Below are 21,507 nucleotides of genomic sequence, written 5' to 3'. Positions count from 1 at the left end.
AAGAAAAAGAAAGTATTATCACAATTTGAAGAAGTAAATTAAAACAATAAAACAAAGTGGCATTTGCTGCAGACATATCCTCATGCCTGAGAGATGCAAGATCAGATCATTCATGTCTACATTTTTATGACAAACTCAAGACAGACACTTGTGTAACTTGTGAAAGCCAGCATGTATCCAAACGCAGGTGGAGAGTGTCTGACTTTTGTGCCATACAGCAACACATTACCTGTAAGTATTCTCTGAGTCGCTTCCTGAATTTTACTCTTGGTCCAGTTTTAGGAATCAAGTCATTGATGCTGCCTGACTCCTCAAGACTTAGGAAAATTTCCTTGTCAACGCCCTCGTCTGAAATGAAAAACATATTCAAATTAATAGTTTGTTCCTCGTGATAGCTGCTTAGAGCACCAGTGTTTGAACCTGATTACTGATATTCACACCAGTTTCTGGTTGGTGTTAAGTTTGGGTTTTTTGTGTGTGTTATGTGTGGCAGATTTAGTTTCACAGTGGTTCTCAGTCAAGTTTTACGTTATAGTTTTGTAATTGTTATTAAAATCCCTTGTTTTCATTCTGAATCTGTTTTCCTGTTTTTTTTTTTTTTTCCCAGTTAACTATTGTTACTTCCCTCATCCCTGGAGTTTTACAGCTAACGTAATAATACAGTATGTGCCCACCACAGCAGAGCTGTAATACAATACTTTACCTTCAAATGTTTGGATCAGCTCACTGAGCTCCCATTCAGTTCATTTATCCCGGACAAAATCATATGTCTCCATGGAATTCCACTGCAGGAAACACACAATTATTTTATTGGTTAAACCAATTATAGTGGATTATTAATATTTTGCATTTATATCATAGCTACATAAAATTGTCAATGACATAGCCAAAGCTTGTTTTGTTTTGTTAATTCATCCATTTTTCTTTACCTTCCAGTGGTCCAAATCATGAATTTATTAAACTCAAATTGTGTTTATACATGGCCAGAAATAGGACCATATAATTTGTTGTCATTGCTTAAATTTCCCATGGTCTCCACTAAAAGTAAATACAAAAGTAATAAGACAGTTTTTAGAGCTGATAGAAAAGAAATATTTCACCTGTTGAGTAGTCTCAAACAAGAATAAACCCCTGCACTGAATCTGTCTGCTCTATGCTGCATGTCCATCTTAGGTACACTTCTATGTAGTGCCCAAGATTTAGATGTTCATGCTCTTCTAACCTTGGAAAACACACATGCTTTCAAATAGCAGTACATTAATGTAAGAAGTCATCACAGCCAACCGCATTACCTGTAAGTATTCTTTGAGTCTCTTTCTGAATTTTGCTCTCGGTCCAATTTTTGGAATCAAGGTATTAATGCTGCTTGAATCTCCAAGACCTAGAAAAGTTTCCTTGTCAATGCCTTCATCTGGGGAAAAAAAAAGATTTTCAGATTTTCACAAGGCTTTCGAACATGTCAACTTTCTTTTTGCAAACGACCCTGATCCTGATAAGAGATCATTTTTCCTGATCCCTAACGTAGGGACCCACATTGACTTTATATATTATATATAAAGTATATATTATATATTATACTTTTAAATTTCAGTGTACAGAGATGCAGAAATCAGTGGCTGAACCATAGAGGAGTTATGTTAGAGCCATCATTTTATCACGTGCTTATTGCTTGAATAAAATTATTTTACACTTTAGCTCAATTGTACACACTGAACAACGACAAACTCTTTGTTACTTGTTTGTAATTAGGCTGACTCAAGATATAATATAAAACTGATACACATTCAGAACAGTTACCAACATATACAAAAACCAGGAACATGTTATCACTGTGCTGCAGTTTCAATTGGAGACTTAACTGTCCTCAATAAAGCAGAATTGTAATACAGTACCTTCAAATCTCTGTATGAATTCACTGAAGCCCCATTCAGTTAATTTGTCCCGGACAAAGGCAGGTGTCTCCATGAATATTTGCTGTAAAAATGGCCAGTAATTATCATTGACTGGTTAATATTAAAAGTATGATTGTAATTGCTCAATCACTTACTTGAATGCTATAATGTAATGCCGTCATTTCTCCTGTCTGTCAATTAGTTGGTTGATCCACAGTGTTCAGAATGCTAATTTTGAAAAGTTATAAATGTAATAGGTTGCAAATTACGAATTACCCTGTTATAATAATAAATGTAATGGTTGTGATTACTTCAAAGTAATGTAGCTTCATACATTTGATTATTTTTCAATTACTTTTCCAAAATCATTAATTTAGTCTTTAGTCGATTCCCTGTAGAAATTTCACTACATAATCACCTCTCCAACGTTAATATTTAATGAAAAAAATGCATCATAAAATATGGTATTACTCATCTGCCTTTAACTGTGTAAAACATAACTTAAGTTTTTAAAAGATTCTGTGTATAGAGTCGGGAGAGACCATGCCGTTTGGCTGCTATCCCACACTTAACTAATTAATAATTAACCTAGACCCTTTTATCACCAAAATTACAGAGTATAAGCGGGATTTTAAACAAAGGCAAACCTGCTAATAAATGCCAGTTGATCCCTTTTCCACTGCCAGAACATGCAGAAGCAGTGGAGCAAGAGTGTGCTGCTAGCCGCCCTGCAAACTAGTGAAACAGATCTGTCACATCTCCTGCCCAGGCTGATGCTCCTGTGAAAGTTTCGGGGCCTTGGTGAGAGATGTTCCCATCAGTGATTGCATGTTTTTAAAACTTATTTGAAGCAGCGCTCACTCTTTTATCCCCGTGCGCAGTGTAGCCATGGTCCAGCACATGGACAGGTGACAGGTCTGTCTACAGTGTCTGTGCTCCGAAATAACATGTATAACCAGAAAAACTACTACATACACACAACACTTTTTGATCTGAAGTAAGTTGTTTTGTTTTGTTTTGATTTTATGGTTGTTGTTTTTTCATTTTTGGTAGTGCTTGATATTGGATTTACACACCACTGTCTAGTCCACTGTTAAAACGTTTTTTAAAAAGTTCAGTAAATGTGTGGTGTCAGTGCATAATCATGTTAAATAATCGTGATCTCAGTATTGATCAAATTAATCTTGATTGTTATTTCTGCCAAAATCGAGCAGCCCTAATAAAAATGCACAAATCTTTTATTGTTCCCACTTTTGAACCAAAATTTCTGGACTCCTCTGGTTCTCTGGATCACATGGATTAACGAGTCAGTTACGACAACATTTGTGTCATGTGTAGTGTTGGTATGAGGCCTCTCATAGAATGTTTTGCCTTGTTTGCTGAATCATGTGCCTGCAGCCTTAAAATTTTTTTGTTTTGTTTTTATGAGAACTTGCACTGAAGTGCCATGCCTACAACATGTCTAGAAAAGAAACAAGTTGTCACTATGAAAAACAAACCACCACAGACCTACAGTCCCTGAGCACTTTCTGGACCTACATGCAGACACAAATGGAGGCTGATAGATGTAATTAAAATATTTTTTAGAAACAAGTATAAAAACTTACATGGGGGGGGGGTTGAGGAACACGAACAGGAACAAAGGTAAGGACAAAACTTGAAAATCCAAATTTAAAAATAGAACTGGGAAGCGCAAGGGAACACGGGAAGCACCAACTGAAGCATGAAGCAGCACCGTAGAACTGACACAGAGGCCTGGGAGCACAGACACTAAATACACAACGAAGGCAGGGCAGACAGCCGCAAAAGCAGGACATTTAGAGAAAGGAAGTAAAGCAATCAACAGATACATAAGGTATGTTATATCAAAATAAAACAGGAAATAAACACTGATAAATAAATAAATAGGGTCACTCGGAGAGGTAGATCATGACACTTTTGTGGTAACACAACTGTATTATTTTAACTAGCCCTGACTTTATGAACCAAAAATCTACTTCCGATATGTGCAGCAGAATATTTCACTAAATAAACAAGTAGCATTTGTTAGTTAAGATGTACTTATGATTTGATCTTCCCAATTTTGAACCAAAGTAAATCCACTCTTCTGGTTCTTTAGATACTTTGGGCTCTATATTTAAATAGATAGCAGATGTTAGCGGGAGGCGTAAACATCAGTCGAGCTGCCATATTGAGTACTTAGTCTGTAAACTTAGTCTGTTTCCTACTGTCCTGAAGATTTAGTGATATCTCTGAATTTTAAGTTTCTTTGGATAAATGAAAAGATCTACCAAATGAGTATATGTAAATAATAATTGTAGGGGACACTTACTGGACTGACAGAGATCCCATGGATTGATGAGTCAGTTGTGTCACGTGTAGTGGTGGAATATGGCCTCAGTCTCATTTATTTATTACCACATATTTAATGTATCCATACTCAAGCTTCCAGATAGTTGGATATTGCAGTGTTAGTTTTAGTTACTTGTTAGCTGATTTCATTTACATGTGTCTGCACACCTGAAAACTTCTTTTTTTTCTCCATACAAATAAGAAAATTTTAATTTGTAAAATATTGCAAATTTCGAGTCTGACATTCCTGATCCCCCGACTGTGGTGCATCCTCAAGAACTGTAGCTAACAAATACTGTTAGTTAGAGTTTACTGTAACAAATTTCAGCTACTTGTCCTTAACTTAACTATTTCTACTTTATGCTAGGCCTACTTTTCACTTAAATGTGTAAATAGTAAATAAAACTAACTGCCACTTACACATTGTTGCATCAGCATTGATGTTTACGAAGAAACCACTTGCTTAACACACGGTGTTTCACGGTAACATCATTAGGGTGTGGTTGGCCGATATCAGGCCAGTGATATTATTGTGCTTTCTCTCAGGAGTCAAACATTTCTTCTTTATTTTATCAATGAATCATATGCATTCTGAATTAGCAGCAAAAAGGTTTGTCTTTTGGGGGTTATGAGCTGTAACAAATGTTCCAGCATTTAGCTGTAAGTAACTTAGCTGCAGTTTAGCTAAATGTCTACACTGTTGTCTCATGTCACAAAGCAAATCTAAAAGCGTGTTTGAGTACATCACGATTATGAAAGTATGAGCCTTTATAATATTATAATAATTGTCTTATTTGCATGAAGAAAATGGAACCATCAGTGGATAATTGGCACTTTGGCTGAGGAGTTCGACTTGTAACTGTTGTAATTTTCTGCAGTATGGTAGTCACAGAAAATGAACATCATTAACATTATGCCAGCGGAACGTGGAATATCAAGTACGCTAGCTCACATTAAAATCTAATGTTACATCCATTCATTGTGATGGTTTGTGTATGCTAAATCAGAACTCAAACATACCAGGCTAATTAACAATCCCAAAATATATCATATAAGCAGAGGTATAGTGCTTTCTGTTGAAGTAACAAAGCATACCTATGACACAAAGCAGTCAGCCAAACATCGAGCTAAGTAATATTAGACAACACCATGGATGTAGTAGGTTGTAATTAGTGTGGCATTAAGCTATATAGGTAAATGAACACAAGTACTTTGTTTTTTTTAATTTATTTTATTTACTTACCTGTGGAAATGAAGCCACATTTGAAATATCCATCCTGTGGAAAAGTTGCAGTGGCAGGCAAAGGTCAAGCCTATCTAATAGGCTAGGCTCTAACGTAGCTACGCAAGCTTTTATTTCTAGCAAGTGCTGTAGCATGAGCTGTCCATGTTAAATAGGCTGTCTTTGTAATGATTCTTTACAATTGCATCACAAATATAGAAACTGAGTGAATGCTGAATAAAAGGATACTTTGCTGTCTCTTCATCTTTCCTAGTTAATATTAGCTAGGTAGAAAAAATATTTTAATTGCTTAAATGTATTAATGAGGGCTGTATTTTCAAACTCGCAGAAACCAGGGGCTCATTTTTTTCCTTTGAACACTCAGATGGCCTGCACCTCCCCTTTTCTGAAAAACTTTGAAAACCAGATCCAATAAGCATGTTAGATCAAACAAGCACATAATCACTTTAAAGTTTAATATGCAGACATGTGTGCATAGATGTGCTTTTTCTTAATGTGAACACAAGAGGGCAGTAGAAGTCAATGTTCACCAAAACATTTATCTATCCAGTAACATTTGAACATGGAAGATTCAGAGATCTGTTCAGGAAGTTTGTCATTATTTTGAAAGGTAACCAACCAACCAACCTTGATTAATATAAAAAGGCTAGTTCCAAATATAATACCACCTTATCCAGCTACAATTCTATGCATTTAGTCTGCGAGTGTCTGTTATTTACCAAAAGACCTGGTAAATAGACAAGAAAATCTTCCTGCCAGGACCAGAAAGCTCAGTACTACCAGTAATTTCCTATTTAGATGAGATTTGTGTATGAACACTCAGTTCTCAACTTATTAGGTACCCCTAGCTAAAGCTCATACACTCTAATACAACACTGCTGCATTAAATCCTACCTTCATGAAGTTTTCAATGTCCTGTTTGTCTCGAAACTGTGTTAGAGATGCTGATTCAACTGTATAATTATTGTGGAGGATGTAGTGTGAGGTACTGTTGAACTGCATTACATCTCTCCCCTTCTCTCTGTCCTCATTCTGCAGGTATCTCTGTTTCTGGAGCAGCGGGATCCAGATGGACACCCCCCACCCCCCGTCATTTTGTCCACCCCATTAAAATCAATGAGGATAGGCTAAATAACAGAGACACCTCTCTGTATAATGCAAGACATTTGAACCGCCTCCAAAATCATCATACACTTAAATCAACACCTCTTTAACACAGTTTAATCAAAGAGTGCCCATGATGGAGGATTTATTGCAGGACCGTTGTATTTAACTGCATATGTTTAGCTACTAATAATGAACTGACAAGTGAGTGTAAATCTGGCTCAACATCTTCAAAAATACTGGGCCTGTGAGGAGAGAAAACAAATTCTGTGACACTTAATATTACAGCTTTTTAATAACTAGGTAATATACTGTGTAATAATGAGGTAGAAGTCAGACAGTCAGTCAGTGCCAGACCCACATGGACATCACATGGCAGTGCTGATACAACAAAGAACTTTGTCTTCAGTTCCAAGTTGAACAAATAAAATCTGCCACAACAAATATTCAACATTTAACCAGAAGAACTCATCAGACATTAAATGCGTGTCACAAAAAAGTATAGCCTCCCAATTATCGATTAATGAACAACAGAACATTAACATGATCTTCAGTCACACTTAAATCACGTAACAGTCTTGTCAGCTGAGGGAGACTATTAGCTTGCCGTTACTGTAGTTGATGGTAATTTACCTGAATGTTCTGTTCACATAGAGATCTTTGATTCTGCAGTTCCCCTCAGCTCTGCGAAGCTTTACACCATCTTTCAGCTCATTGTTTTGGTTTTGCAGCCTAGTTTTGGATAAGTTAGTTACTAGTTATGGAATACAGAGAGCCTGATATTTCCCTCAGGAGATATTAGAGACCAGAACAGGGCTATAACATTATAAGACTTGAATCAACCAGGTGACAACACCCAAATCCTAATGAATGCTGCGTTGCTCCACATCTGCTGAATGTGTAAATTAGCAACAAGTTAGCTGTTTGCTAACAAGTTTACTTTTTCAACTTAAAAGGTGATAATAAATCAGTGTCATGTTTACAGCATGTTTCTGCTGCATGGACCAAAATATTCCTTATTGCGGGTTTAAGAATTGACAATTTACAAAATATATTTTACAATCTTTTACTATCACAGATGATAGGATTGGAATCAAGTTCACTACCGTGTGTTAAGGACAGAGACATTAAGCGTGGCCTAGCCAAGAAACTGAAGTTAAAAGTATTTCTTAAATGTTGATCACCACCCCTTGAGATAAATAGAGGCAGGGGAAAATGTTAGAGACACCTTTGTGAATGCTGAAAACACTTCAACAGTGCCACAAAATAAAGCACCAAATAGAACCATAGAATCACCTCTCTGCCCCGATGGCAATAATAAGGATCATGAAGGTAGGATTTATTTCCAAGCGGCTGTACTGGATTTCAGAGGCCAAAGCTAACTCTACTTAATATACTGGCAACTCAGATTATGTTTGGGTGACTCTGCCAAGCCCAGCTGACCAGACCTTTCCACGACCTTGCTCAGTGGTGACAGCTGCACCCAGTCTCTATGGAACACAACACCATCCCAGAATGGGCCAAACAACGGTTCCTTCAAGACAGGGTCCCTCAAGACAGACAGACCTGGTCTTGAGCAGGACCTGAGTCAGCCACAACCACCCAGGTGTGCCCTGCTCGCCCCGGCACAACAACTCTTCTATTTACCATGCGTTTACCTCACTTTACCTCATTTCCCATCATTTCCCTGGTCTATATTTGTAGACATGCTGAGCAGTCGGGGGATTTTCCTGTTGACAGGTCAACACTCGAACATCAGTATATCCAGAAAAACAGATTAGTGGTCACTTTGACTGTGTGGATGTGAGAATTAACAGAAAACAAAAACTAAAATCTCTGTAAAGAGCAGAATAATGGAGAGAGGTGCAAATAAACATATAGGTTGGTGCGCCTGTGGTACTCAACCAAAAATAGGCAAATAGTCAACCTGCAGGACACTTGTGTTAGCTCTTTCCCGAGTGCAGTGTGTGTGTCTTTGTAACATGTACGGCCACTTCCTCTGCCCAGAAAGGGTCATTTTTGGGGCATGGTCATTAAGAGGTACTGTAAGAAGTAAGAAATTAAATCTGCTTTAATTCTGATTCGTATCTAGTTAAAACCACTTATTCTACTCTCATATGGCCCTCAACTTGCACTAAGAGATGCCACACCATAACTAATGCTACTGCGTTTATCGTCATCTATATAGTTTGACTCATCAGATGTAGACTGTGGATACAAAGCCTGCCATTAGGGGCATCTCCTCCTTTTTCGTTTCCCCTACCTGTTACCATTTTTTAAAATCCCTTTCGCAGCAGGAAACAACAACAACCTCTGAGCTAGCAACGTATACACTCAAAATGGCATGTTTTGATACGTCTTTGCTGTTTCTTGTGGCGTTTTCTTTGCAGGGAATTAGCCGTTTTATTGATACTGCTCAGTTTTCCATGTGCAAATGTTCCACCAAGTTCCCCTCCAACACTGTTTTGCAGGGGCAGCGTCGATGCATCCTGGGCTCAGCACAGTTTTCACTTTGAGTATTGGACTTGACTTAGCCTCGTAAAACTCAAACCACAAACTTCCAAGCAGTTTTCTACTACCCTAAGATATTTAGACTGTTTTGCTCTTGTTCTGAGAACTGTTAATGCTTTCCTTTGGGTGCTGTCAAAAAGAAAAGCTAGGACCACCTTTGGCAGGTCATGGTGGGTTGCTTGTGGGTTCCATCTTCAGGCAACCTATTGTATTTTGAAGTGCTGCGCCCAGAGAAAATACTCAAAGGCTGTAAGAAAGAGTATGAGTTGCTGGTGAGATTGCTCAGGGAGTTAGAGGGCTGTTTGGTGACTTTGGGTTTTGAGCCCTTTGAGGTGCAGTGAAATTTGAAGTCCAATGTCCAAAGGAGAGAGTCAAAACCTCAAAGAAATAGAAATCAAATGTTAAAATATATCAGGGTGGGAGAGGACTACTCAGTGAATTTTGAAGTGCAACTCCCAAAGTAAACATTCAAAGGCTATAGCAAAGAAGGAGTAATTGGCTGACCAAATAACTCATGGTGTTAAAACACTGGTTGAAAGATTTGAGCTTGTGAGTCAGATCCTTATGTGGCTCAGTCCAACAACCAAAGTGAAGATGTAAAAGGGCTCAAGAGAAGCTACCAGTATGAAGTGGCCTTAGACTCTGGTTCAAATCCTGTCTGTTTCTGGTACCTGTTGCATCAAAACAAATCCCATTACATACCTCCACAGAGACAAAAGCAGGGGGTTGACTGCAGACTGCGTGCGTGCGTGAATGAATGTACAGGCATATGGAGTTTGTCAGTATTCTAGCAGTGGATAAACACTGCCTCTGGCCACCACCAAAAGCTGTGGTGGTAGTGATACTGTGCATGGTAACTGGAAGGAAGACAGGTCTCTGCCCAGTGTAAAGCAGATTAACTTAGTGTGTATAAATCCAAACAAGCCAAGTGGACTGGCACCATCTCAGGGGACCTGAGTCCTTCTATAAAAACCCTGCAGAGGATGCCAGTGTGAGAGTGAAGCATTCGTGGAATGATGCTTGCACAAAGTGAGTGGGTCAGTGTGATTTAAGAGGCTCCAAGTGAGATCTTGATAACTGTGGAGGTTCAAAACATTTCCTCCTGTCAGAGTAACAAGGGTTGTTACCTGGTAACCAAACATGAACAGTCACGATTTCAGGATAGGTTTGAGAAAGAGGAAAAACAGGGGAAAGATAAATTGTCATTGCTCTAGTTCCTTTTTTTTGTTTTGTTCTCTCCTTCTTTCTCACCTACCCTCCGTTTCAGACCATAAAAGGCAGGGATGTTGTGTGATGGATGGCAGCGGAGCCTCTGACTGAACAGGGAGCTGTGGTGCCACCCTAGAGAGTCCCTGCAGTTTCTCCATTTAGCTCCATTCACGGATGACAGCACTGGGGGAACCCCCTCTCCTACTGAGCAAAAACACCACATTCTGCCTGCCAGTCCACCTCCCCACTCCCCTCCCTTGTCCCCCGACCCAAACCTAGAAACGCTGCTGTATTTTTATGGTGTTTGACAAACTGCTCCTTAGCAACGAGACCAAAGGCACCAGGAGGCCCAGAACTCAGTACATCTAAAATCAGCCTCATTGTTCATGGGAGTGATAAAATTCATTGATCATATGGGTGTATCTCTCCCTTACATGAAAGCCACACATTTAGCAAATACATTCACACATATATTAAACGTGGAGCGTAAAGTAAAGTTCATAGTATAAAAAATGAGGCACAAAACAAGCCAAAGATGTCACAAAATCCAACTTACTTCCATACTTTAGTGTCACATGCTCCTGTATGGGTTGAGATAATTTTGAGAACCATCTTTGGGCTACTAGTTTTGGGTTGAACTGAAATTGTGCCATGTCCAAATGAGCAATTTTGAAAGCAAGTTCTTCACCTCAGCCACAATGTCTTTTCCACTTCACACCTAATCACAGCATATGAAGTCAAGTTCTGCCCATAGAATAAAATAAAGTAGACTTAGGCGTGATATAAGGGCTGCATTTTATACAGCTTTTATTACCTAAAAGGAAACTTGCAGTATTAAAGATCCATCCTAGTCCCCTCTTTACATTTCTACATAGAATCAGCACCTCATCGCTCCAATAAATCTGACTGGGCATAAGTGTATGAGCTGAGAGCTACTCTGTTGACAGCCTGTGTTTCACTGAGTGGAAAAGCTAGCACTGAACACATAGACAAAGGCATGCACACATCCACACACACATTTGCAAATGTTGAAGGAGCTGAGGCTGTCTCAAAATTCTGTGGGATTCTAGGAAAGTTAACAACGTCCCCTTTCCTTCCACCTCTTCTTCCATCCCCTCCCTCCTTTCCACATAAGTGCTTCTTTACCTCTGTGAAAGGCATCCTACCACCACAAATATCCATCATCAATATCTTATCATGTTGTATGTCAAATTTGCAAGAATATTTTGTCTATAAAAAGGAGCCTTGCAGTGTGACCAGTTCATCAAAAGACCTACGTCAACATTCCTTGCATGCCTCCAAGCTACATGAATTTATTTTACAAGATGGTGTTGAGTCAACATTTACTGATGCCATGATACACAAAAGGTGTTGACAGTCTTCTCAGGAACTACAAATCTCTTGATGCTGCTGCCTCATCAGGTGTCTCCAAGTAGCCTGAATGCAGTCTGCGGCTGGTTCTCCCTGGCGTGACCCCCACCCCACCAGCATGGCTCCACATGTGGCTTAGCACTGCCACATCACACAATAATGACCATCCCAGGGCAAGTTTTTAACGTTCTCTCATGCTCGCTGCTTATAGATTTCATCAGCTGTCAAGATTGCACTGTGAGCCCGTATTGTGCTATTAAAACAACATTCCTCCACTGTTGAGGAAATAAATGGAGTGGATTAGCGCTGGATTATTTCAGTAACAAGGTTCAGAAACTATACTTCCTGTGTTTGGCAGGACATCAGCTCTCATCCCAGACTGCATTACATGGTTATGATGTATCTGTTGTATTTACTCCTTTATTATTTCATACTTCCACCATGATTTACTGCCAATGGAGGCTCATAGAGGAGCATTTGGCTTTGCTTTTATAGAAGTAGAGAGCGTAGCATCACATCCTTCCTGTCTCTGGGTGGCTCAACAATCTGTGATCTACAACAACAGTATAGCTGGCCTTTATTGTGCCAGACCTCTCTATCCTCACCCACAATTGTCTTGCCTCCCCTCCTTCAGGAGAGGATAAAAATCCCTTCTTCTCTTTGGCTTTGTGTTTTTGATTACCCTAAATCTGTCGAGGAGGAATTTTAATTTGTAGCTGGGCTCAAGAGAGTGTGACGGGTTACATGGAGGGAGAAACAGGTGCAGTAGGCTATAGTTCACTCTTCCCAGCTATGGAAACAGACACAATTGACTGTGATGAGTTTCTTTCATCCAACACATTTTTTAGAGTAGATTTTTACTCTGTAAATCCATCAAACATGCAGTTTATTTTGTACATCTTCTCTGCTTACTTCTCACCTCTGATGACATTACTGAGAGATACTGTAGGCAGCCATGACAAGACAAGTCCTCAGCTGTATAAGAGTCAAGAAATACAGGTCACACACACATGTCTGTGTGTAGTCTCACACATTATTTGTAATGGCACAACAGCAACAACACAGACAACACTTTTTTTTCCACTTTTAATGACTCTACTAATTATTTTCTCAAATTAATTCCTTGTTTGTTAGCAAATTGTTTCCAGCTGAAATATTTCAGTCAGGATGACATTTCCGTTCCGAAAGGTATACTTCTAGAATGGCTAAAAATTATTTAAATGATTAATCAATCATCAGTATTGATGGAGATTAATGTTCATCAGCAATCAATCATTTGTCAGTTGACTAATCAATGAATCAACACATTGCTTCAGATCTAATATTTAGGAGACAGTAACATTTCCCTAAGGCCCTCTGTGGTCTGTTGTGTATGGTCCCCACCATGCAGCTCATCCACCAGGCCCTCCTCCTTACAATGAAGCTTCCTTGGATTTGTCAAGCTGCTGGCCTCAGTGAGTCCTCATGAGTGATGATTTTATTAAGCTTCTACTTTGGCACATGGTGGAGGGAAGGAATGGCAATATGGAGAGAGAGGTAAGGGGAGAAAAGAGAGAGAGACATTTTCCTTATGAACAGCCTGAAAGTGACACATTATTATTAAGGGCTATTAAAAGAGGTAAATCCACCAAAGTCAAAACATACTTTCAGGGCAAGAGAACAAGTTTTAATATTAGGAGTCTAGCTAAGCACAGTATTTAAGGAGCTCATTCATGCTCTGACCTTTTCTCCTCTCTCTCTCTCTCTTGTCATTCCCTCCCTCTTGTAGTTAACACAGAAAACAAATCCAAAATTATTCAGAGTGGGAAGACATAAATGTTGGCATATGGAACTTTACTGCTGAATGGAACACACAAAAGACAAAGTGTTGGCTTCTGCGTTCTCAGAGAAATCCTTGTTTTATAGGTGAGACTGTGTTTGTATTCATTTGGGTTTATTTAAAACTTTCCAATCTGCCTGGTAAATGTTTTAGGAAAAATTAAATCTTGCAGTGAAGCTGCTAACTATTGAGGGTGGGAGTGGTGCAAAGGCCAGGAAGACCCAGGGTGAATGCTCTCTCTCATTCACTTCAATATTGACAGACAAATAGAAAGACAGAGAGAGACACATAGTCCATACATCTGCTTATTCATTTGCACCCAATCGCAGGCAACAGCTTTAGAACTTCTTCACATTTTTGCAGAGATGATAGAGGAGTAATTGTGCAAAGTCTGGTACAGTGTGTGCAAAACTTATTGAGAAATTTCTGAGACTAATCGTCTATGACCTACAGATGGCGCAAGACAACCAGTCATAAAGTAATGTCTCTGCTTTGACCTGTGTGTTACCAAGTGGAGGTGTAAATGAGACAAGTACTGAATGTGTGACTTCTTAGTTTGCGTATGTGACCTGCCAAATAATAGTCTTTCCTACACACTGGCTTATTCATCTGAAGCACAATTCTCTATTGTGTAATAGAAGTTCTATCTTTTTTAGAACTATCACTGAAGTCATTTTATTAACCAAAAATGCCATTTGCTCATTTTTAGTCTCTATAGTAATAATCTAAATATATTTGGATTTTAAGATGCAGGTCAGACCAAAAAAAGTCACCTTAGGCTTTGTGAAGTTGGATTTTATAGACCAAACCAATAGTTAATTAATCAAGAAAATAGACAGTATAATAACTGACAATGAAAATAATCCCTAGTTGCAGCCCTGCTGGAAAGGTGATGAACAGAAAACTCAAAAGCATGTTAAGGTGTTAACACTTTTTGATACCATTATACCCCCTTGAATATAATTATAGGCTACAGCTTGATCCACAGTAGACTAGACTGGACGTATCTCTCTATACTCTGTACATGGAGCCCTCAGTGACTGCCAAATGATTTTTATCTACCCTGTGTAAACATATAAAAGTTATATCGGACTGTGGGAGCTCCTGTCTGACTATTTGACTATACAGCAGCAGTGTTCGTGGAGGCCTGACTGGCTTCCACGGGATCCTCCTCCCGGTTCCTCCACAAACATTAGGAAACCTCGAGGAAGAGCAGCTGATTGATTCACTTTCCACGCTTCCTTTTGCTGGAGGGAGCCTGGGGAAGTCAGGAGCTGACTGGAAAACTAAACATGACATTGCCAGAGGAAGGTGTGGCACAGTCAATGGATGGAGGGTTAGGGTGAGGGGGTAAGGGACTGGTAAGCTTCTTAGACTCCTCAGGAGCTGCACATATGTAGAAATCCCTCAGCCTCCCTGTCCCAGGTCTCACCACTCAACCTCCTGAAAACACACCAGAACGCCCACAAGTCAGTATCAATATTTGCTGTACCAGAGCAGGCCTCCCTGCCTGTTATTGTGTGGGTGAACTGCCTCCCTTAGTGCCTGTTCACCCCAGGCCCTGCTATCTTTAAAACTTGATGGATATTGGCTAACATGTGAGGCATGAGCAGACAGGTGAGCATGCCATGCAGGAATACTGACCTGCACCATGTCAAATTTTTTGGTAGGGAGGCACGGCAAGATTTTTTTCCCCTTCTCCTATCATTTTTTAGTACCTTGATGGTTTCCATGTTCATTGTAAAGATAACCGTATTCTAAGTATATCGTAAAGATCAATACACTAAAACCAGACTTCAGCCTATAATTTTATATTTTGGCTAGCAGCCATGTCATATCAAACTTACTTTGAACTATGATAATGCCACTTGTTTTGAGGGCAAGACCCTAACTTTTCTAACATCTCGGCTATCCTGTAGGGTAGCTGACAGTCCGGCAGGAAACATGGGAGAGCATTAGAGGAATGGCATGCAATAAAGGGTCACCAGCTAGAGTCAACTTGGGGACATCCCAATGTTATGTCTCTTTGACTGCTGGTCTGTCATGATGTACCAAAGACAAAAATCTTAATATGCCTCCCACCCAGGGTGGCTAAAGCCATGGGCTCTTGTCCGGTGTGTGTTTCCAGGTGGGATGCACCTGAATCATAAACCTTTGCTCTGTAACTACCAGCCCTTTAGCTGATGGCCCATTAGATTGGCTAACTGACCCAAATGCACTGCCCAAAGGGATCAGAAATAACAAGGCTGAATGGGGCAATTGTAGACGAAAGAGAAAGAGGGAGGGCGGGTAGACACAGCAGGGTATGCATCAAAGTATTTATTCAGTATACTCAACCTTACACCCCAATGCCTCCGTCACATAGCCTCAGGGGGCTGCACATCTCATATGATGTCAGCAAAAGAGGGGGAATTTTCCACTTATTAAAAGCTGCATAAATGATTATGTGAACAAGCACTTTCCTAGTGTATCATGAGTGTGCTGCAACTCTTGTAACTCAAACATAATCATGTGCCTGTTGGACAGATAACATCTGAATGAAAGTCCTGAAAAGCTGGCTATTTTGCTCTCCTGTAGAGGGGGTTAAATGCCAATGCTAGATGAGCCCAGTGGCTTTACGCCAAAATCCCAAGTCTATTGAAGTTTATTCAAGCTTTAATTCAACCCTGCCAACAAATATTTCTTTGAGAAAAAAACTGAGAAGGAAAACAGAGAAAGACAGAGAAAAGAAGGGCTTGCCAGCGGAGAAGCACCATGTATACAGAAGCATATTACAGCCAGTAGTAGAAGCATCAAAATGCCTCACCATTGGACAGTTCCCGAGAGGGAAATGCACACAGATATCATGTTTCTTCTTGTAGTTTGTTACACAAGTGCCTGCAGTTGTCTTTAGCTTTTTTCCCTCCTCTCTACAAAAGCTGTCAAGGTTCAAAAAGGTCAGCTTTGTGACTTGGAACCATCTACAGTGTAAGCCTTGTTCACTGTAAAAATTACTGTGTGTAGAAGGGCATGCTGTCTGTCTGTAGTGTGTCTCTGTTTCAGTTTTTTTCAGATTATAAGCAACTTTGCAGGTACAGTTTTGAAGGAAGCCAGTACAGCTATAAGCTGAGGTGGTGTTAAGTTTTCTCGCTTCCTGTTGATGTTCTCTTCTGTGCCTCATCTTTCATGTCAGACTGTCACTGGCGTCCTGCAGGGTCGAGTGTTGGGTCACGTCAGTGTGGTGCCAAGTGTCCTGGTGTCTCCACTGCTGTAAAGCCATACTAAAACACACATGTATGTACAAGGAATTTACACGCGAAAACAGGCAGGCACATACACAAATGCCAGCAGTACACACACATGTATGTGACATGCATACTGCACATGCATGCACAAATGTATGCATGCTAACAGAGAGCGCAGACTCTATCATGACTCTAGTCTCTTTGCCACCTGATCAATCATCCCAACTGCCATTAGATCTACAGGAGAGGCATTCCTTCCTAACAACTGGAGAAGGGGTATAGTGTGTGTGTCAGTGTGTGAGGAGAAGGAGAGAGGATTGAGACATGAAGGGGAAAATGTCATGTCTTAAGTCTATATTTTCACTTTTTTTTTTCCACAACGGACATGATTTCCTTCTTTCTATTAAATAAGAATTTCTCATACCTTGTCCCATCTCACTAGTCTCAGGCTCTGTGAAACATAGCTGGAAAATGTACGAGGGAAAAAAAAAACTGTTGAAAAGCTAAAGAGAGAGTACAAAAACGCTACCTCTAGTTCAGGTCGTGTTAAAGCATGTTTTGCATCACACTAGTGTAAAAGTAGAAGAGGAGGAGTGAAGAGTAAAGCCTCTGTGGATAAGGTACCTTATCTCCCCTGCTGTCAGTATCTTTCACCCCGCCCCTCCTTCTCCTTGGCTCTCTACTCTTTGATTTTTCTCTTTCTTCTGTTTGCTGAAAGAGCTGACTGTGCTGCTCTCAGTGAGCGCTCCAAGTGAGCATGTGTGCTGTGTATTGTTCCCCTCTTCCTCAATATGATGAAAAAGGCTTGAAATAACAATGTCTGGGGGTGGAGTGAGACCCCTCTGTTCTCTGTTTCATCTCTTCTCTCTCTGTTCTTGCTTTTCCAGATGACAATGATGCTCTCTGCAGATCTCCTGCAGGTGTGGGCCCTTTGACCTCCTCTGGGACAAATTGCACACTTATCCCTGTGCACACGCACACATACACACTAAGTTGTGCATGTAAATGCGTGCACAGACATAAAGACTTTAGCACATGCATATTCTGCAGAAGCACGGAAATCAGTGGAAATGCAGTGTTTCCATCCTTGCAGTCAAAACACTGTTACTGTTAACCATCAGGTGGCTAAGTAACCATCCATAACAGCAAAAAACCCAATATAAAAGCACATACAATGAAATCAAGAGGTGCGCAAACATGCACACAACTACAACCTCTATTGCTTGAGGAGAGGACAAACATATGCACACTATGCAACTATGTGGACAGGATTATCACAGGATCTGACCTGTTGACCTTGAGGAGGTCATGTGTGAGGCGCAGGCTGCAGCCGCCGGCCCCACCAACACCAGAATGTCTGACGTCTCAGGAATCTGCGTAGCGCCGCTCTGCCTGACCATCCAGCATAACATGGAGTTGTACATGGCAGTTGGGCCCTCTGTAAGGCGAGCAAGAGCCAAGGGGCCAAATTTTTTTTTTTTTTTTTTTTTTTTTTTTTAAAGGGCAAAGATGGAGAAAAGAGGGAGATGGCTCCCTAATATCAACTCATAATCAGCAGTGATAAAAAGTTTGCCTCTCTAGTGAGTTTTTGTCTGCTGTGTGTCTGTGTCTTCTCTGTTTTATTTGTATTAAGGATGGCTGGAGGGGCCGAGCTTACACACAGCAGGCTGGGTGGCAGGAACAACAGAGGCATGATTTATTGCAAGAAAAAAAATCTCCCTTCAAAACTGGAGAGCAGCGTCACTACCACACTGAGCTATTTAGATCCTTCGATGAACAACTTTACATGGGCCTCTCCTTGTGTTCTCTCATGTTCCACATAATTCGGGTGCATGTGTAATGTGTGTAGCACATGTGTGCAATACATAGCAGCCATATGTCAGAGCTGATATGCAGGTCAGAGGAATGACGAAAGTTGAGCAGGAAAGAAGTGAAGGATTCATTCAGGAAAAGCCTAACGTCAAACCCTGCTCTCCTGTCACTAATATCAAACGCACACTTTAGCTGGGAGAGACCTGATTACCTGGCTTGAATATCTGACTACTCTGCTTTTTTGGCAGAAGCAGGTTGGAGAGATCTCAGAGATCTGTGTGGTAGATGCAATCAGCACTGATCTGTCGGACCAATCTATTTGTGCTACTCTACATCACACTCCATACCCACTGCTCCTACAGGTGGTGGTGCCTGGCTTCTCAATTAGTGGCTTGAGCTCACAAAAATTATCAAAGAATAGGAGATTGGTTTGAGGTTGACTCTTAAGTCAGTGTTTATATTATCAGGTGACCTCACAAGTAAAGTTGGCTGCATTTAAAAGCCTCATAAAGGCTCTGCAGTGGTTACACATGGCTCCCCTAGCCTTGCTGTCTCTCCTCTGGACAACATACCACTCGTTATCCCTGCATTGCCTTACCATCAACACCACAAAAATCTCCACTGTGTGTGTGTGTGTGTGTGTGTGTGCGTGCAGGGGTATGTATTTAGTATGTGTTGCTATGTGTGTGAGTATGCACGTGCTTGTGTGTATATGGGCATAATTGTGTGTATATATCTAACTGTGTTTTTGCAGGAGCTTGCACCGGCCGCAATCACTTTTGATGGATATCTACTCTGGCTTTGGAGAGCTGTACATTTTCCAGTGGGTGACTCATGGGGCTTCTGACAGATGCCTGTACCAATTTACTGCTACTGCTACTGCCACTGCCGCTGCTCGTGTTCCCCACCCCAAGTGTGTGTGCAAGTGTATGTGAAAGAGAGTCTATGAATAAGTGTCCTGTGCATTAGCTGGTTGTGGTTGTAGTTTCCAGCTCCTGCTTATGGACTTTCCACTCTTGTCTTGAAAAGCGGACAAGGAAGAGCAAAGGGAGAGTACTGCTGCCAGAGTCCTCTGATGCTGTCTACGCACATTCACACATACACACAAAAGTGAAACACACAAACTGCATAAGAATGACTAAATCACGTTTTCCAGGTGACTTGCTCTCATTTCCCTGGTGACAGACTCAGACATGATGATCACTTAAATTATTAATCTCACTAAAAGATAAATATTCTTGAGCAGCATGTCATTGTGTTAGACACACTTTGGTACAGACAAAAGTACATATCATTGTTTTGTAAAGGTTACATAACTTTATAGTTGATCTGAACAGAACTATTGATAACAACACATCAAATCACCAGACGAAGTTGTGGCTCTGCAGGTCACCCAGCTCAGGTGTCATGTGGGACTTGAACTTTTGAACTCACAGAGCTGCAGAGTGACAGAGTCTTTACCTACAACACCTTACCTGGAAAAGCTTACTGGGATTGCTTCATTCATTTATTAGCTTGACAAACAGAGCACCTTAAAAGGCCATTTCAACTCTTTTATACAGCCAGCTGAGACTTCAAAGGAACAGACACTTATCAATAATCAGTGTTGTATATTTCCAAGAGAAACATCTTTTGGGGGCAATTTTCTGCCTTCATCTGATAGGGATAGCGAAGACAGACAAGAAACACGACTAAATAGAGTGAGGGGATGACATGCAACAAATGGTCCATCCAGCCAGGAATCAAACCAGGTACAAACAGCTCAGGGCATTTCAGCCCATATGATATGCACCCTAACCACTCAGTTATCAGGCCACCCTTTTCCAAGACAAACATGAAGGTTAAGTATGAATTGTGACATTATGTGCAGTACATGTGGGTACACTTAACACAGTGATAATTTGATATCCATGAATCCCACCCTGCCAAAAGTAACACTGGACAAGCAGGATTTGTTTGTGAGAAATGACAGGTGCCTCCCTGGTCAGTTGCAGCTATCTGTTTGTTTGTACGTGTGTTTGTGTGTGTGATCGGAGGTTATGTCCTCTCCAGCTGTGATTCCCGGCCAAGGCTACATGTTCCCCAGTGTAATAATGGAAGATTGAGTAGTTCAACTAAACTACACATGGAGTCATCTATAACATCTGAAGACTACATGATATTATGATTGTGTGAGTGTGTGAAAACTAGTTAGCAAGCGAGAAGTCTAAGCACTTAACTTAAAGTAATGGATATGCCACTGGATGCTAAATGTAACTGATAACAGTTAAAAAGTTGGTGAAAAAGTCTAATGGTGAAAAAGACTAAACAGTATTGGATAAATGGTGGAAATAGCTAAAAGTAATTTGTGCTTGCATCTAGTAGATTTGAACAAATATATGGAGAATGTACATACATCTAAACCAAGCTTAGGTGGAGAGGGATCACTCTAGGGCCTTAGTAAGTAGAGGGGAACTATAACACTCTAGAGAGACCACATAACTTTGAGCTGAAGTAGTTCTTTGGCTAAAGGGGCTTCTTCAACCTTAATTACTTTGGTTGGTCCCAGTCTAATCTAATGCAATCCACCATGGCTGAGGAAAGGGTGAAGAGCCTCATCTAGTCAAACAAAAACAAGAAAGATACAGCTCAGATCCCCAAAGACAACATGGCTGTAATGCATCAGCCATATTTAACAACTGCATGGCTAATCAATGGCTCTTTCAAAGCAATCAGAAACTTCTGCTCAAATCTGTGGCCTTACAGGAAGACATCCCACCTGGGAATCCTACAGAGATCATATAAACACAGCTCATCCTTTCAAACACAGCATATTCTTACATCCCCACTTTAAGTCTGTCGCTCTCCATTAAATAGCAAGACAAGAATGAGTGAAATTTTCATGCACGTATGAGCGATCTGACCACCCAGTCAGTGCCCAGGCTTCCCAGTTCATTCTTCAGAAAAAAAAAAGCCAAATTCCTGACCCAG

At 40.4% G+C, this 21,507-nt stretch overlaps 1 protein-coding gene across 7 annotated transcripts in view; it reads right to left on the bottom strand.

The window, feature by feature from the left end:
- LOC139617249 (nuclear GTPase SLIP-GC-like) overlaps window positions 1–21,507 on the bottom strand; it is a 71,245-nt gene that overhangs the window by 15,457 nt on the left and 34,281 nt on the right. For 3 of the 7 annotated variants that reach the window (XM_071473665.1, XM_071473662.1, XM_071473660.1), the window contains exons 1-3: window positions 1,293–5,806; window positions 704–785; window positions 230–348 (exon numbers count right to left, since the gene is read on the bottom strand). The gene's annotated coding sequence lies outside the window, so the exon portion shown is untranslated. Of the gene's footprint in view, window positions 1–229; window positions 349–703; window positions 786–1,292; window positions 5,807–21,507 lie in introns of those variants that run through there. The other 4 variants (XM_071473661.1, XM_071473659.1, XM_071473663.1 and 1 more) reach the window with 4 other exon arrangements.

This window comes from Trachinotus anak, unplaced genomic scaffold (assembly GCF_046630095.1).
Source record: "Trachinotus anak isolate AG129_WGS33_773 ecotype Australia unplaced genomic scaffold, CSIRO_AGI_Tana_v1 ptg000003l, whole genome shotgun sequence".
Classification (NCBI taxonomy): domain Eukaryota; kingdom Metazoa; phylum Chordata; class Actinopteri; order Carangiformes; family Carangidae; genus Trachinotus; species Trachinotus anak.
This window is presented reverse-complemented; position numbering and strand designations above follow the sequence as displayed.